This window comes from Ranitomeya imitator, chromosome 4 (assembly GCF_032444005.1).
Source record: "Ranitomeya imitator isolate aRanImi1 chromosome 4, aRanImi1.pri, whole genome shotgun sequence".
Lineage (NCBI taxonomy): Eukaryota > Metazoa > Chordata > Amphibia > Anura > Dendrobatidae > Ranitomeya > Ranitomeya imitator.
The window spans coordinates 73,063,289-73,082,889 of NC_091285.1; positions in this window are offsets into that span (position 1 = coordinate 73,063,289).

A 19,601-nucleotide genomic window follows, 5' to 3' on the forward strand; every position below is an offset into this window, starting at 1 on the left:
CCTCATGTGCATCTATGCCTCTTTTAATGCATCCCATTATTTTATTTGCCTTTGTAGCAGCTGCCTGACACTGGCCACTGAACATGAGTTTGTCATCCACCCATACATACAGGTCTTTTTCATTGACGGTTTTGCCCAGAGTTTAAGAATTAAGCGCATAGTTATACATCTTTTTACTTCTCCCCAAGTGCATGACCTTACATTTATCCCCATTAAAGCTCATTTGCCATTTATCAGCCCGAGCTTCTAGTTTACATAAATCATCCTGTAATATGAAATTGTCCTCCTCTGTATTGATTACCCTGCAGAGTTTAGTGTCATCTGCAAATATTGAAATTCTGCTCTGAATGCCCCCTACAAGGTCATTAATAAATATGTTAAAAAGAAGAGGGCCCAATACTGACCCCTGTGGTACCCCACTGCTAACCGCGACCCAGTCCGAGTGTGCTCCATTAATAACCACCCTTTGTTTCCTATCCCTGAGTCAGCTCTTAACCCACTTACACATATTTTCCCCTATCCCCATTATTCTCATTTTATGTATCAATCTTTTGTGTGGCACCGTATCAAAAGCTTTTGAAAAGTCCATATACACTAGGTTCACTGGGTTCCCTTGGTCCAGTCCGAAACTTACCTCTTCATAGAAGCTGATCAGATTAGTCTGACATGAACGGTCCCTAGTAAACCGTGTGGATACTGGGTCATGAGGTTATTCCTCTTCAGATACTCCAGTATAACATCCCTTAGAATGCCCTCCAGGATTTTACCCACAGTAGAGGTTAAGCTTACTGGCCTATAATTTCCGAGTTCAGTTTTTGTCCCTTTTTGAATATTGGCACCACATTTGCTATATGCTAGTCCTGTGGTACAGACCCTGTTATTATGGAGTCTTTAAAGATTAAAAATAATGGTCTATCAATGACTGTACTTAATTCCTGCAGAACTCGGGGGTGTATCCCCTCCGGGTCCGGAGATTTATCAATTTTAGTGATTTTTAGATGCCGACGTACTTCCTGCTAGGTTAAGCAGGTGACATTTAATGGGGAGTTTTTATCACTAGTCATTTTGTCTTCCATGGGATTTTCTTGTGTAAATACTGATGAAAAAAAGTCATTTAGCATATTGGCTTTTTCCTCATCCTCATCCATTTCACCCAGACTATTTTTATGGGGGCCAACACTATCAATTTTTAGTTTCTTACTATTTACATAGTTAAAGAATATTTTGGGATTATTTTACGCTCTCTGGCAATGAGTCTCTCTGTCTCAATCTTTGCTGCCTTGATTTGCTTTTTACAGAATTTGTTTAATTTTCTGTATTTATTTAATGCCTCATCACTACCTACTTCCTTTAATTCTCTAAATGCTTTATTTTTGTCACTTATTACGCCCCTTACAGCTCTATTTAGCCATATTGGTTGCCTCCTATTTCTAGTATGTTTATTCCCATACGGTATATACTGTGCACAGGTCCTATCCAGGATGCTAATAAATGTCTCTCATTTTCTTTGTGTATTTTTTCTGTTGGAAATTTGCCCTCCTGAAGTTTAGTGTCCTTGTAACCCCTCTAATACACATCTTATTAAATGATACATGAAAACTAATTATTTTGTGATCACTAGGGTTGAGCGAAACTGATCGGTCATTTTCATAAGTCGCCGACTTTTGGCTAAGTCGGGTTTCATGAAACCCGATCCGATCCCAGCGTAGGATCAGCCATGCAGTACGCGATCTTCGCGCCAAAGTCACGTTTCATATGACGCGTTCAGTGCCATTTCTCAGCCAATGAAGGAGGACGCAGAGTGTGGGCAGTGTGATGACATAGTTCTCGGTCCCCACATCTCAGAGAAGGGCATGGCAGTGATTGGCGTGCTTTCTACGGCGTCACAGGTGCTATAAAGGGGCGTGCACGCCAACCGTCATCTTACTGCTGCTGATCTGAGCATAGGGAGAGGTTGCTGCTGCTTTGTCAGAAGCAGGGATAGCATTAAGCAGGGAATATAAACCCCCAAACGGCTTGTGCTGTAGCGATTTCCACTGTCCAACACCACCTTTTCCTTGCAGGGACAGTGGAGGCTAGATTTCTGTGCATCAGCTCTGTAGCTTATTGCGCTGCCCTAGAAGGCTCCCTGATAGCTGCATTGCTGTTTGTACGCCGCTGTGCAAACCAACTGCTTTTTTCAAAGTACAGATCCTGTTGCTCCTTTCTTTCTGCACAGCTCTCTTGTTTGTTTGTCCACACTTTTGTGTGCAGCAGTCCTTTTTATTGCTGCCTGCCATACTTTTCTGAGATTACAGTAGGGAGATAGTAATTGTAGTACAGTCCCTTTTTTAATATATATATCTTCAAGCCAATTTCTGCCCCTGAAACTGTGTTGTTGTGAATCAGTGGGCCTGTATTTATCTGCACTGTCCCACACCTAAAAAGGAGATTTATATTGCCAATCAGTGCATCTGTGCCAGTCTAGTCTGTTGTATCAGTCAGTCATTTTCTGCCACAGAAACAATACTGTAAAACAGTGGGCCAGATTGATTCACTAGTAGTGTTGAGCATTCCGATACCGCAAGTATCGGGTATCGGCCGATACTTGCGGTATCGGAATTCCGATACCGAGATCCGATACTTTTGTGATATCGGGTATCGGTATCGGATCAATAGGGATGTGTAAAATAAAGAATTAAAATAAAAAATATTGATAAGCTCACCTCTCCGGCGGCCCCTGGACATCATGCTGCTAACCGGGAGGCTTCTTTGTTTAAAATGCGCGCCTTTAGGACCTGGGAATGACGTCCCGGGTTCTGATTAGTCGCGTGCCGCCCATGTGACCGGCACGCGACCAATCAGAAGCCGTGACGTCATTCGCAGGTCCTCAATTCCTAGAATTAGGAGTTTTTGTGAATGAGAATGACGTCGCGGCTTCTGATTGGTCGTGTGCCGGTCACATGGGCGGCACGCGACCAATCAGAAGCCGCGACGTCATTCTCATTCACAAAAACTCCTAATTCTAGGAATTGAGGACCTGCGAATGACGTCACGGCTTCTGATTGGTCGCGTGCCGGTCACATGGGCGGCACGCGACCAATCAGAACCCGGGACGTCATTCCCAGGTCCTAAAGGCGCGCATTTTAAACAAAGAAGCCTCCCGGTTAGCAGCATGATGTCCAGGGGCTGCCGGAGAGGTGAGCATATCAATATTTTTAATTTTAATTCTTTATTTTACACATCCTTATGGATCCCAGGGCCTGAAGGAGAGTTTCCTCTCCTTCAGACCCTAGGAACCATGAGAATAACTTCCGATACTTGATGTCCCATTGACTTGTATTGGTATCGGATATCGGTATCGGCGATATCCGATATTTTTCGGGTATCGGCCGATACTATCCGATACCGATACTTTCAAATATCGGATGGTATCGCTCAACACTATTCACTAGTCTTCCATATAAAAACAAAAAGGGGAGATTAATATTGGCAAATCTGTGCATCTGTGCCAGTCCAGTCTTTGTTATCTGTCAGTCATTCTCTGCCACAGAAACTATACTGTAAAACAGTGGGCCAGATTTATTCACTAGTCTCCCATAAAAAAAAGAAGGGGAGATTAATATTGGCAAATCTGTGCATCTGTGCCAGTCCAGTCTGTGGTATCTGTCAGTCATTCTCTGCCACAGAAACTATACTGTAAAACAGTGGGCCAGATTTATTCACTAGTCTCCCATAAAAAAAAAGAAGGGGAGAATAATATTGGCAAATCTGTGCATCTGTGCCAGTCCAGTCTGTGTTATCTGTCAGTCATTCTCTGCCATAGAAACTATACTGTAAAACAGTGGGCCCGATTTATTCACTAGTCTTCCATATAAAAACAAAAAGGGGAGATTAATATTGGCAAATCTGCATCTGTGCCAGTCCAGTCTGTGGTATCTGTCAGTCATTTTCTGCCACAGAAACTATACTGTAAAACAGTGGGCCAGATTTATTCACTAGTCTCCCATAAAAAAAGAAGGGGAGATTAATATTGGCAAATCTGTGCATCTGTGCCAGTCCAGTCTGTGGTATCTGTCAGTCATTTTCTGCCACAGAAACTATACTGTAAAACAGTGGGCCAGATTTATTCACTAGTCTTCCATATAAAAACAATAAGGGGAGATTAATATTGGCAAATCTGTGCATCTGTGCCAGTCCAGTCTGTGTTATCTGTCAGTGATTTTCTGCCACAGAAACTATACTGTAAAATAGTGGGCCAGATTTATTCACTAGTCTTCCATATAAAAAAAGAAGGGGAGATTTTTATTTCCAGTGTGTGCATCTGCGTCAGTCCTGTTAGTGGTATATCTGTCAGCCACTGTCTGCCACTGAAGCTGTGTACTGTAATACAGTGGGCCTGATTTTCCCAGCAGTCTCACACACCTATAAAGGGAGATTTAAATTCACAACAAGGTTGCGTCCACCTTGTAACTGGTTTTACAGTACAAAATACCGTTTGTTAGTTTGGTTACATATTTCCAAGAATGAGGAAGTCTGGTGGAAGAGGTCGTGGCCGTGGGCGGTCATTGCCAGCTGGTAATGATGGTAGTGGTGGTGGAGCATCAGGTGGTCATGGGAAAAGCAATATAGCACCAAAGTCTCGAGTTGTTCAGCCACCGTCATCGTCTGGCTACATAAGGCCTCGAACGCTCCCTTTTCTGGGAGTAGGAAAACCGCTTTTAAAGCCAGAGCAGCAGGAACAAGTTTTGGCTTTCCTTGCTGACTCTGCCTCTAGCTCTTTTGCCTCCTCTTCGGAAAGTGCAAAATGTAAAAGCAACGCGTCGTCAGTGGATGTTCCCGGTCAGGGACAAGTCACTTCCTTTCCTTGTGTTCTTCACCCAGAATAACAGAGAAGGATGCATCAGGCGACACAACGGGTTACTCCATGGAGCTCTTTACACATACCGTACCTGGGTTAGAAAGGGAAATTGTTAACAGGCCATGCCCATTACAATATGAATCGGACATGGAGTGCACAGATGCACAGTCACAGCCAGATTATTATGCTGTTCCTTTGACTCAGACCACAACATTGCCCTCACAGTGTACTGATCCAGAATCTGACCCTGATGAGAATATGGAGCCCCATTACGAATGCTATAGCACCGGCTTACACGGTGACGCCGGCAGTAGCTCTGAAGCGGAGGAGGAGGAGCCGCAGCAGGCATTAACATCGCAACATGTTCCATCTGGCAGGCCCGTATCTGGCCAAAAACGTGTGGCAAAACCAAAAACAGTTGTAGGACAGCGTGGCCATCCGGTTAAAGTAGCTCAGTGTGCAATGCCTGAAAAGGTATCTGATAGTAGGAAGAGTGCAGTCTGGCATTTTTTTAACCAAGATCCAAATGATCAGTGCAAAGTCATCTGTAAGAAATGCTCAAGGACCTTCAACAGAGGTCAGAATGTTAAATATCTAAATACAAGTTGCATGCGTAGACATTTAACCACCATGCACTTGCAAGCCTGGACTAACTACCAAACGTCCCTTAACATTATTGCACCCTCTCACAATGAAGCTAGTCAGCAACGCTACATCCCTTCCCTCACTGTAAGCCCACCGTTTACCACACCACCTGCAGCAAATGTGGAGGTTTCTTCGCAAGGCCAAAGCAGTCAGGGAATCACCAGGTTCTTGGTAGGAAACACTGTATGTAGGCCAACAGCAAGAATACCATCACCAACCCTCTCTCAGTCTGCCATGTCCACCGGCATCCCCGCTAGTTCAACCATATGCAGTTCCCCAGTCCAGCTCACCCTACAAGAGACTCTTGTTAGGAAAAGGAAGTACTCATCCTCTCATCCGCGTACACAGGGTTTGAACGCCCACATTGCTAGACTAATCTCGTTAGAGATGATGCCCTACCAGTTAGTTGAGAGCAAAGCTTTCAAAGCCCTGATGGACTACGCTGTACCACGCTATGAGCTACCCAGTCGACACTTCTTTTCGAGAAAAGCCATCCCAGCCCTCCACCACCATGTAAAAGACCGCATTGTCCATGCACTCAGGCAATCTGTGAGTAGAAAGGTGCACATGACAACAGATGCATGGACCAGTAGGCATGGCCAGGGGCCTTACGTGTCCATCACGGCACACTGGGTTAATGTGGTGGATGCAGGGTCCACAGGGGACAGCAATATTGGGACAGTTCTGCCTAGCCCACGGTCTAGGAAACAGTTGGCTGTAGGCATTGGCCCCCCTCCTCCTCCTCCTCGTCCTCCAGCAGAAGCAAGAGCTCGTCCACAGACCGCAGTCGCACGACCACTCCATCTGCAGCTGCCACTGTTGCACACGAGGTGTCCCATTATGGAACAGCTAGTGGCAAGCGTCAGCAGGCTGTATTGGCAATGAAGTGTTCGGGCGAAAACAGACACACCATGGAAGTTCTGTCCGAGTTCTTGCAGCAAGAAACTCAGTCATGGCTGGGCAGTGTACATCTTGAGGCAGGCAAAGTAGTGAGTGATAACGGAAGGAATTTTATGGCTGCCATAGCCCTTTCACAACTGAAACACATTCCTTGCCTGGCTCACACCTTAAACCTGGTGGTGCAGTGCTTCCTGAAAAGTTATCCGGGGTTACCCGACCTGCTCCTGAAGGTGCGCAGACTTTGCTCGCACATCCGCCGTTCGCCCATACACTCCAGCCGTATGCAGAACCATCAGCGATCTTTGAACCTTCCCCAGCATCGCCTAATCATCGATGTTGCAACAAGGTGGAACTTCACACTGCACATGCTTCAGAGACTGTGCGAACAGAGATGTGCTGTTATGTATTTGTGGGAGGATACACATACACGGGCAGGCAGTTGGATGGCAGACATGGAGTTTTCAGGTGTGCAGTGGTCAAAGCCACAAGACCTGTGTCAAGTCCTTCAGTGTTTTGAGGAATGCACACGGCTGGTTAGTGCAGACAATGCCATAATAAGCATGAGCATCCCCCTAATGCGTCTGCTGAAGCAAAGTTTGATGCACATAAAGGAGCAGGCATCTGCAGCCGAGGACGAGGGAAGCCTTGATGACAGTCAGCCATTGTCTGGTCAGGGAAGTCTACTGGACGAGGTGGCGGGCGAAGAGGAGGAGGATGAGGAGGATGATGGGGATGAGTATTTTTTGGATGAGGAAGCTTCTCAGGGGGCAATAGAAACTGGTGGCGTTGCAAGGCCAGGTTCAGGGTTTTTGAGGGAGACAAGTGACGTTGATTTGGCCGAAAGTGCTCCTCAACCCAGCACAAGCAGTGAATTGACAACTGGAACATTGGCCCACATGGCGGATTATGCCTTGCGTATCCTAAAAAGGGACCCCCGCATTATAAAAATGATGACCGATGATGATTACTGGTTGGCCTGCCTCCTGGATCCATGCTATAAGGGGAAACTGCAAAATATCATGCCACATGAGAACCTTGAACAAATATTGGCAACCAAACAAGCAACTCTTGCTGACTGTTTGATTAAGGCATTCCCAGCACACAGCGCCGGTGATGGTTCTCACACGAGCTCCAGGGGGCAATAGGTCAGAGGTGTTAGAGGTGCACAAATCAGAAGTGGCGTTGGACAGAGGGGTTTTCTGACCAGGTTGTGGAGTGACTTCGCAGTGACCGCAGACAGGACAGGTACTGCAGCATCAATTCAAAGTGACAGGAGACAACATTTGTCCAGTATGGTTACTAACTATTTTTCCTACCCTATCGATGTTTTCCCTCACCCGTCATTCCCATTTGATTACTGGGCATCTGAAATAGACACCTGGCCTGAATTGTCCGAATCTGCATTGCAGGAGCTCGCTTGCCCAGCAGCTAGTGTGCTATCAGAAAGAATATACGGGCAGCACGGTGGTGCAGTGGATAGCACTGCAGCCTTGCAGCGCTGGGGTCCTGGGTTCTAATCCCACCCAGGACAACATCTGCAAAGAGTTTGTATGTTCTCTCCGTGTTTGCGTGGGTTTCCTCCGGGCACTCCGGTTTCCTCCCACATTCCAAAGACATACTGATAGGGATTCTAGATTGTGAGCCCCATCGGGGATAGTGATGATAATGTGTGCAAACTGTAAAGCGCTGCGGAATATGTTAGCGCTATATAAAAATAAAGATTATTTATTTACAGTGCTGCTGGTTCAATACTGACCGAAAAAGGACTCATCTGGCTAACCAAAATGTTGATGATCTAACCTTCAGTAAAAATGAACCACTCATGGATTTCTAATTATTTTGCCCCACCTTTCCTGGCTGACACCTAGCTTTCCTGTAAAAAGGTCTTGCTTTTGGACTGGTCTTACTGACTGCTCCAATCTCTTAATTTGCAGCTGCTGTATGTACAGCATACGACATGTTTACACCTCCGTAAATGGGCTGACTCCCCCACGGGGCCGTGGTCTTGCCACTTGGCGCAAGCACCAGTGAGAGTGCCGTTTGTCTGCAGAGGTGGGTGTGCCCACTTTTGGTCGAAGGCACTGGCACTGGGTCCCTCATAGTACAATGAAGTGTCTCTGGCGGTGGTGGCGCGCACCCAACGTCAGACACACCGTTGTATCATGAGGGGCCTTGGGCCAGTACTGCCAGACACGAGAGAGTGTCCCCCCCAGCTCAAACTGTGCTCTACCACTTGCAAAATTATCTCTCACTGCTCCACCGCTGTTTAGTCTATGCGGTGAAATCCTTCAATGCCTGGCACTGACAATACCAATTTGTTGACATGCATGATGCTAGTTAAAATATTCAGTGGCCCTGTCATACATTTACATTAGTAAATACTTTGCGCCAAACAATGTCTGAAAGTCAGCAGAGGAGCCCACCCCTGTACCTGAGTATAGCACCCTTTTTTTTTGTTTTGTTTTTTGCAAGATATTAACATCTATGTATTAATTTGGAGTCCTAACTGTGTCAGACACTCCTTCCAATTGTCCTCCGCTGACCACACCAATGCTGCCAGTGTACCCCTACAAGATAATTGAAACTGCATTGAGCCTAATTTTTTTCTTTTAGGCCTACTAAGTCTGTCTGCGGTCCCTCCTACCAATTATCCTCCGCTGACCACACCAATGCTGCCTGTGTACCCCTACAAGATAATTGAAACTGCATTGAGCCTATTTTTTTATGTTAGGCTTACTAAATCTGTCTGCGGTCCCTCCTTCCAATAGTCCTCCGCTGACCAAACCAAAGCTGCCTGTGTTCCCCTGGAACCTATTTAAAAGTGCATAGAGCCTACTTTTTTATTTTAGGCCTACTAAGTCTGTCTGCGGTCCCTCCTTCCAATTGTCCTCCACTGAACACAACAATGCTGCCTGTGTACCCCTGGAACCTATTTAAAAGTGCATAGAGCCTACTTTTTTCTTTTAGGCCTAATAAGTCTGTCTGCGGTCCCTCCTTCCAATTATCCTCCGCTGACCACACCAATGCTGCCTGTGTACCCCTGGAACCTATTTAAAAGTGCATAGATCCTACTTTTTTATTTTAGGCCTACTAAGTCTGTCTGCGGTCCCTCCTTTCAATAGTTCTCCGCTGACCACACCAATGCTGCCTGTGTACCCCTGGAACCTATTTAAAAGTGCATAGAGCCTACTTTTTAATTTTAGGACTAGTAAGTCTGTCTGTGGTGCCTCCTTCCAATTGTCCTCCACTGACCATACCAATGCTGCCTGTGTACCCCTGGAACCTATTTAAAAGTGCATAGAGCGTACTTTTTTTATTGTAGGCCTACTAAGTCTGTCTGCAATCCCTCCTTCCGATAGTCCTCCACTGACCACACCAATGCTGCCAAATGCTGTACCCCTGGAACCTATTTAAAAGTGCATAGAGCCTACTTTTTTATTTTAGGCCTACTAAGTCTGTTTGCGGTCCCTCCTTCCAATTGTCCTCTGCTGTCCACACCAATGCTGCCTGTGTACCCCTGGAACCTATTTAAAAGTGCATAGAGCCTATTTTTTTTATTTTAGGCCTACTAAGTCTGTCTGCGGTCACTAATTCCAATAGTCCTCCACTGAACATACCAATGCTGCCTGTGTACCCCTGGAACCTATTTAAAAGTGCATAGAGCCTTCTTTTTTAATTTTAGGCCTACTAAGTCTGTCTGCGGTCCGTCCTTTCAATAGTCCCACACTGACCACACCAATGATGCTTGTGTACCCCTGGAACCTATTTAAAAGTGCATAGAGCCTACTTTTTTATTTTAGGCCTACTAAGCCTGTGTGCGGTCCCTCCTTCCAATAGTCCTCCACTGACCACACCAATGCTGCCTGTGTACCCCTGGAACCTATTTAAAAGTGCATAGAGCCTACTTAATTATTTTAGGCCTACTAAGTCTGTCTGTGGTCCCTCCTTCCAATTGTTTTCCACTGACCACACCAATGCTGCCTGTGTACCCCTGGAACCTATTTAAAAGTGAATAGAGCCTACTTTTTTTATTTTAGGCCTAGTAAGTCTGTCTGCGGTTACTAACTCCAATAGTCCTCCACTGAACATACCAATGCTGCCTGTGTACCCCTGGAACCTATTTAAAAGTGCATAGAGCCTACTTTTTTTATTTTAGGCCTAGTAAGTCTGTCTGCGGTCACTAATTCCAATAGTGCTCCACTGAACATACCAATGCTGCCTGTGTACCCCTGGAACCTATTTAAAAGTGCATAGAGGCTAGTTTTTTAATATTAGGCCTACTAAGTCTGTCTGCGGTCCCTCCTTTCAATAGTCCTCCACTGACCACACCAATGATGCTTGTGTACCCCTGGAACCTATTTAAAAGTGCATAGCGCCTACTTTTTTATTTTAGACCTAATAAGTCTGTGTGCGGTCCCTCCTTCCAATAGTCCTCCACTGACCACACCAATGCTGCCTGTGTACCCCTGGAACCTATTTAAAAGTGCATAGAGCCTACTTTTTTATTTTAGGCCTACTAAGTCTGTCTGTGGTCCCTCCTTCCAATAGTCCTCCGCTGACCACACCAATGCTGCCTGTGTACCCCTGGAACCTATTTAAAAGTGCATAGAGCCTACTTTTTTATTTTAGGCCTACTAAGTCTGTCTTGGGTTCCTCCTTCCAATAGTCCTCCACTGACCACACCAATGCTGCCTGTGTCTCCCTGGAACCTTTTTAAAAGTGCATAGAGCTTACTTTTTTATTTTAGACCTACTAAGTCTGTCTGCGGTCCCTCCTTCCAATTGTCCTCCGCTGACCACACCAATGCTGCCTGTGTATCCCTGGAACCTATTTAAAAGTGCATAGAGCCTACTTTTTTTAATTTTAGGCCTACTATGTCTGTCTGCGGTCCCTCCTTTCAATAGTCCTCCGCTGACCACACCAATGCTGCCTGTGTACCCCTGGAACCTATTTAAATGTGCATAAAGCCTACTTTTTTATTTTAGGCCTAGTAAGTCTGTCTGCGGTCCCTCCTTCCAATTGTCCTCCACTGACCACACCAATGCTGCCTGTGTACAACTGGAACCTATTTAGAAGTGCATAGAGCCTACTTTTTTTATTTTAGGCCTACTAAGTCTGTCTGCGGTCTCTCCTTCCAATTGTCCTCCACAGACCACATCAATGCTGCCTGTGTACCCCTGGAACCTATTTAGAAGTGCATAGAGCCTACTTTTTTTATTTTAGGCCTACTAAGTCTGTCTGCAGTCCCTCCTTCCAATAGTCCTCCGCAGACCACACCAATGCTGCCTGTGTACCCCTGGAACCTATTTAAAAGTGCATAGAGCCTACTTTTTTACTTTAGGCCTAGTAAGTCTGACTGTGGTCCCTCCTTACAATAGTCCTCCACTGACCTCACCAATGCTGTCTGTGTACCCCTGGAACCTATTTAAAAGTGCATAGAGCCTACTTTTTTTTATTTTAGGCCTCCTAAGTCTGTCTGCGGTCCCTCCTTCCAATAGTCCTCCACTGAACACACCAATGCTGCCTGTGTACCCCTGGAACCTATTTAAAAGTGCATAGAGCCTACTTTTTTTAATTTTAGGCCTACTAAGTCTGTCTGCGGTCCCTACTTTCAATAGTCCTCCGCTGACCACATCAATGCTGCCTGTGTACCCCTGGAACCTATTTAAAAGTGTATAGAGCTTACTTTTTTATTTTAGGCCTACTAAGTCTGTCTGCGGTCGCTCCTTCCAATAGTCCTCCACTGACCACACCAATGCTGCCTGTGTACCCCTGGAACCTATTTAAAAGTGCATAGAGCCTATTTTTTTTATTTTAGGCCTACTAAGTCTGTCTGCGGTCCCTCCTTCCAATAGTCCTTCGCTGACCACACCAATGCTGCCTGTGTACCCCTGGAACCTATTTAAAAGTGCGTAGAGCCTACTTTTTTTAATTTTAGACCTACTATGTCTGTCTGCGGTCCCTCCTTTCAATAGTCCTCCGCTGACCACACAAATGCTGCCTGTGTACCCCTGGAACCTATTTAAATGTGCATAGAGCCTACTTTTTTATTTTAGGCCTAGTAAGTCTGTCTGCTGTCCCTCCTTCCTTTTGTCCTCCACTGACCATACCAATGCTGCCTGTGTACCCCTGGAACCTATTTAAAATGCATAGAGTCTACTTTGTTTATTTTAGGCGTACTAAGTCATTCTGCGGTCCCTCCTTCCAATAGTCCTCCGCTGACCACAACAATGCTGCCTGTGTACCCCTGGAACCTAATTAAAAGTGCATAGAGCCTACTTTTTTTTATTTTAGGCCTACTAAGTCTGTCTACTGTCCCTTTTTCCAATTGTCCTCTGCTGACCACACCAATGCTGCCTGTGTACCCCTGGAACCTATTTAAAAGTGCATAGAGCCTATTTTTTATTTTATTCCTGCTAAGTCTGTCTGCGGTCCCTCCTTCCAATTGTCCTCCGCCGACCACACCAATGCTGCCAGTGTACCCCTGGAACCTATTTAAAAGTGCATAGAGCCTATTTTTTTATTTTAGGCCTACTAAGTCTGTCTGCGGTCCCTCCTTCCAATAGTCCTTCGCTGACCACACCAATGCTGCCTGTGTACCCCTGGAACCTATTTAAAAGCGCGTAGAGCCTACTTTTTTTAATTTTAGACCTACTATGTCTGTCTGCGGTCCCTCCTTTCAATAGTCCTCCGCTGACCACACAAATGCTGCCTGTGTACCCCTGGAACCTATTTAAATGTGCATAGAGCCTACTTTTTTATTTTAGGCCTAGTAAGTCTGTCTGCTGTCCCTCCTTCCTTTTGTCCTCCACTGACCATACCAATGCTGCCTGTGTACCCCTGGAACCTATTTAAAATGCATAGAGTCTACTTTGTTTATTTTAGGCGTACTAAGTCATTCTGCGGTCCCTCCTTCCAATAGTCCTCCGCTGACCACAACAATGCTGCCTGTGTACCCCTGGAACCTAATTAAAAGTGCATAGAGCCTACTTTTTTTTATTTTAGGCCTACTAAGTCTGTCTGCGCTCCCTCCTTCCAATATTCCTCCGCTGACTACACCAATGCTGCCTGTGTACCCCTGGAACCTAATTAAAAGTGCATAGAGCCTACTTTTTTATTTTAGGCCTACTAAGTCTGTCTGCGGTCCCTCCTTCCAATTGTCCTCCGCTGACCACATCAATGCTGCCTGTGTACCCCTGGAACCTACTTAAAAGTGCATAGAGCCTACTTTTTTTATTTTAGGCCTACTAAGTCTGTCTGCGGTCCCTCCTTCCAATTGTCCTCCGCTGACCACACCAATGCTGCCTGTGTACCCCTGGAACCTATTTAAAAGTGCATAGAGCCTACTTTTTTATTTTAGGCCTACTAAGTCTGTGTCTGCGGTCCCTCCTTCCAATTGTCCTCCGCTGACCACACCAATGCTGCCTGTGTACCCCTGGAACCTATTTAAAAGTGCATAGAGCCTACTTTTTTTTTTAGGCCTACTAAGTCTGTCTGGGGTTCCTCCTTCCAATAGTCCTTCACTGACCACACCAATGATGCCTGTGTACCCCTGGAACCTATTTAAAAGTGCATAGAGCTTACTTTTTTATTTTAGACCTACTAAGTCTGTCTGCGGTCCCTCCTTCCAATTGTCCTCCGCTGACCACACCAATGCTGCCTGTGTACCCCTGGAACCTATTTATAAGTGCATAGAGCCTACTTTATTATTTTAGGCCTAGTAAGTCTGTCTGCGGTCACTAATTCCAATAGTCCTCCACTGAACATACCAATGCTGCCTGTGTACGCCTGGAACCTATTTAAAAGTGCATAGAGCCTACTTTTTTAATTTTAGGCCTACTAAGTCTGTCTGCGGTCCCTCCTTTCAATAGTCCTCCACTGACCACACCAATGATGCTTGTGTACCCCTGGAACCTATTTAAAAGTGCATAGAGCCTACTTTTTTATTTTAGGCCTACTAAGTCTGTCTGGGGTTCCTCCTTCCAATAGTCCTCCACTGACCACACCAATGCTGCCTGTGTACCCCTGGAACCTATTTAAAAGTACATAGAGCTTACTTTTTTATTTTAGACATACTAAGTCTGTCTGCAGTCCCTCCTTCCAATTGTCCTCCGCTGACCACACCAATGCTGCCTGTGTACCCTGGAACCTATTTAAATGTGCATAAAGCCTACTTTTTTATTTTAGGCCTAGTAAGTCTGTCTGCGGTCCTTCCTTCCAATTGTCCTCCACTGACCACACCAATGCTGCCTGTGTACCCCTGGAACCTATTTAGAAGTGCATAGAGCCTACTTTTTTTTATTTTAGGCCTACTAAGTCTGTCTGCAGTCCCTCCTTCCAATAGTCCTCCACAGACCACATCAATGCTGCCTGTGTACCCCTGGAACCTATTTAGAAGTGCATAGAGCCTACTTTTTTTATTTTAGGCCTACTAAGTCTGTCTGCGGTCCCTCCTTCCAATAGTCCTCCGCAGACCACACCAATGCTGCCTGTGTACCCCTGGTACCTATTTAAAAGTGCATAGAGCCTACTTTTTTACTTTAGGCCTACTAAGTCTGACTGCGGTCCCTCCTTACAATAGTCCTCCACTGACCACACCAATGCTGCCAGTGTACCCCTGGAACCTATTTAAAAGTGCATAGAGCCTACTTTTTTTATTTTAGGCCTAATAAGTCTGTGTGCGGTCCCTCCTTCTAATAGTTCTCCGCTGACCACACCAATGCTGCCTGTGTACCCCTGGAACCTATTTAAAAGTGCATAGAGCCTACTTTTTAATTTTAGGACTAGTAAGTCTGTCTGTGGTGCCTCCTTCCAATTGTCCTCCACTGACCATACCAATGCTGCCTGTGTACCCCTGGAACCTATTTAAAAGTGCATAGAGCGTACTTTTTTTATTGTAGGCCTACTAAGTCTGTCTGCAATCCCTCCTTCCGATAGTCCTCCACTGACCACACCAATGCTGCCAAATGCTGTACCCCTGGAACCTATTTAAAAGTGCATAGAGCCTACTTTTTTATTTTAGGCCTACTAAGTCTGTTTGCGGTCCCTCCTTCCAATTGTCCTCTGCTGTCCACACCAATGCTGCCTGTGTACCCCTGGAACCTATTTAAAAGTGCATAGAGCCTATTTTTTTATTTTAGGCCTACTAAGTCTGTCTGCGGTCACTAATTCCAATAGTCCTCCACTGAACATACCAATGCTGCCTGTGTACCCCTGGAACCTATTTAAAAGTGCATAGAGCCTACTTTTTTAATTTTAGGCCTACTAAGTCTGTCTGCGGTCCGTCCTTTCAATAGTCCCACACTGACCACACCAATGATGCTTGTGTACCCCTGGAACCTATTTAAAAGTGCATAGAGCCTACTTTTTTATTTTAGGCCTACTAAGCCTGTGTGCGGTCCCTCCTTCCAATAGTCCTCCACTGACCACACCAATGCTGCCTGTGTACCCCTGGAACCTATTTAAAAGTGCATAGAGCCTACTTTATTATTTTAGGCCTACTAAGTCTGTCTGTGGTCCCTCCTTCCAATTGTTTTCCACTGACCACACCAATGCTGCCTGTGTACCCCTGGAACCTATTTAAAAGTGAATAGAGCCTACTTTTTTTTATTTTAGGCCTAGTAAGTCTGTCTGCGGTTACTAACTCCAATAGTCCTCCACTGAACATACCAATGCTGCCTGTGTACCCCTGGAACCTATTTAAAAGTGCATAGAGCCTACTTTTTTTATTTTAGGCCTAGTAAGTCTGTCTGCGGTCACTAATTCCAATAGTGCTCCACTGAACATACCAATGCTGCCTGTGTACCCCTGGAACCTATTTAAAAGTGCATAGAGGCTAGTTTTTTAATATTAGGCCTACTAAGTCTGTCTGCGGTCCCTCCTTTCAATAGTCCTCCACTGACCACACCAATGATGCTTGTGTACCCCTGGAACCTATTTAAAAGTGCATAGCGCCTACTTTTTTATTTTAGACCTAATAAGTCTGTGTGCGGTCCCTCCTTCCAATAGTCCTCCACTGACCACACCAATGCTGCCTGTGTACCCCTGGAACCTATTTAAAAGTGCATAGAGCCTACTTTTTTATTTTAGGCCTACTAAGTCTGTCTGTGGTCCCTCCTTCCAATAGTCCTCCGCTGACCACACCAATGCTGCCTGTGTACCCCTGGAACCTATTTAAAAGTGCATAGAGCCTACTTTTTTATTTTAGGCCTACTAAGTCTGTCTTGGGTTCCTCCTTCCAATAGTCCTCCACTGACCACACCAATGCTGCCTGTGTCTCCCTGGAACCTTTTTAAAAGTGCATAGAGCTTACTTTTTTATTTTAGACCTACTAAGTCTGTCTGCGGTCCCTCCTTCCAATTGTCCTCCGCTGACCACACCAATGCTGCCTGTGTATCCCTGGAACCTATTTAAAAGTGCATATAGCCTACTTTTTTTAATTTTAGGCCTACTATGTCTGTCTGTGGTCCCTCCTTTCAATAGTCCTCCGCTGACCACACCAATGCTGCCTGTGTACCCCTGGAACCTATTTAAATGTGCATAAAGCCTACTTTTTTATTTTAGGCCTAGTAAGTCTGTCTGCGGTCCCTCCTTCCAATTGTCCTCCACTGACCACACCAATGCTGCCTGTGTACAACTGGAACCTATTTAGAAGTGCATAGAGCCTACTTTTTTTATTTTAGGCCTACTAAGTCTGTCTGCGGTCTCTCCTTCCAATTGTCCTCCACAGACCACATCAATGCTGCCTGTGTACCCCTGGAACCTATTTAGAAGTGGATAGAGCCTACTTTTTTTATTTTAGGCCTACTAAGTCTGTCTGCAGTCCCTCCTTCCAATAGTCCTCCGCAGACCACACCAATGCTGCCTGTGTACCCCTGGAACCTATTTAAAAGTGCATAGAGCCTACTTTTTTACTTTAGGCCTAGTAAGTCTGACTGTGGTCCCTCATTACAATAGTCCTCCACTGACCTCACCAATGCTGTCTGTGTACCCCTGGAACCTATTTAAAAGTGCATAGAGCCTACTTTTTTTTATTTTAGGCCTCCTAAGTCTGTCTGCGGTCCCTCCTTCCAATAGTCCTCCACTGAACACACCAATGCTGCCTGTGTACCCCTGGAACCTATTTAAAAGTGCATAGAGCCTACTTTTTTTAATTTTAGGCCTACTAAGTCTGTCTGCGGTCCCTACTTTCAATAGTCCTCCGCTGACCACACCAATGCTGCCTGTGTACCCCTGGAACCTATTTAAAAGTGTATAGAGCTTACTTTTTTATTTTAGGCCTACTAAGTCTGTCTGCGGTCGCTCCTTCCAATAGTCCTCCACTGACCACACCAATGCTGCCTGTGTACCCCTGGAACCTATTTAAAAGTGCATAGAGCCTATTTTTTTTATTTTAGGCCTACTAAGTCTGTCTGCGGTCCCTCCTTCCAATAGTCCTTCGCTGACCACACCAATGCTGCCTGTGTACCCCTGGAACCTATTTAAAAGTGCGTAGAGCCTACTTTTTTTAATTTTAGACCTACTATGTCTGTCTGCGGTCCCTCCTTTCAATAGTCCTCCGCTGACCACACAAATGCTGCCTGTGTACCCCTGGAACCTATTTAAATGTGCATAGAGCCTACTTTTTTATTTTAGGCCTAGTAAGTCTGTCTGCTGTCCCTCCTTCCTTTTGTCCTCCACTGACCATACCAATGCTGCCTGTGTACCCCTGGAACCTATTTAAAATGCATAGAGTCTACTTTGTTTATTTTAGGCATACTAAGTCATTCTGCGGTCCCTCCTTCCAATAGTCCTCCGCTGACCACAACAATGCTGCCTGTGTACCCCTGGAACCTAATTAAAAGTGCATAGAGCCTACTTTTTTTTATTTTAGGCCTACTAAGTCTGTCTACTGTCCCTTTTTCCAATTGTCCTCTGCTGACCACACCAATGCTGCCTGTGTACCCCTGGAACCTATTTAAAAGTGCATAGAGCCTATTTTTTATTTTATTCCTGCTAAGTCTGTCTGCGGTCCCTCCTTCCAATTGTCCTCCGCCGACCACACCAATGCTGCCAGTGTACCCCTGGAACCTATTTAAAAGTGCATAGAGCCTATTTTTTTATTTTAGGCCTACTAAGTCTGTCTGCGGTCCCTCCTTCCAATAGTCCTTCGCTGACCACACCAATGCTGCCTGTGTACCCCTGGAACCTATTTAAAAGTGCGTAGAGCCTACTTTTTTTAATTTTAGACCTACTATGTCTGTCTGCGGTCCCTCCTTTCAATAGTCCTCCGCTGACCACACAAATGCTGCCTGTGTACCCCTGGAACCTATTTAAATGTGCATAGAGCCTACTTTTTTATTTTAGGCCTAGTAAGTCTGTCTGCTGTCCCTCCTTCCTTTTGTCCTCCACTGACCATACCAATGCTGCCTGTGTACCCCTGGAACCTATTTAAAATGCATAGAGTCTACTTTGTTTATTTTAGGCGTACTAAGTCATTCTGCGGTCCCTCCTTCCAATAGTCCTCCGCTGACCACAACAATGCTGCCTGTGTACCCCTGGAACCTAATTAAAAGTGCATAGAGCCTACTTTTTTTTATTTTAGGCCTACTAAGTCTGTCTGCGCTCCCTCCTTCCAATATTCCTCCGCTGACTACACCAATGCTGCCTGTGTACCCCTGGAACCTAATTAAAAGTGCATAGAGCCTACTTTTTTATTTTAGGCCTACTAAGTCTGTCTGCGGTCCCTCCTTCCAATTGTCCTCCGCTGACCACATCAATGCTGCCTGTGTACCCCTGGAACCTACTTAAAAGTGCATAGAGCCTACTTTTTTTATTTTAGGCCTACTAAGTCTGTGTCTGCGGTCCCTCCTTCCAATTGTCCTCCGCTGACCACACCAATGCTGCCTGTGTACCCCTGGAACCTATTTAAAAGTGCATAGAGCCTACTTTTTTTTTTTAGGCCTACTAAGTCTGTCTGGGGTTCCTCCTTCCAATAGTCCTTCACTGACCACACCAATGATGCCTGTGTACCCCTGGAACCTATTTAAAAGTGCATAGAGCTTACTTTTTTATTTTAGACCTACTAAGTCTGTCTGCGGTCCCTCCTTCCAATTGTCCTCCGCTGACCACACCAATGCTGCCTGTGTACCCCTGGAACCTATTTAAAAGTGCATAGAGCCTACTTTATTATTTTAGGCCTACAAAGTCTGTCTGCGGTCCCTCCTTCCAATTGTTT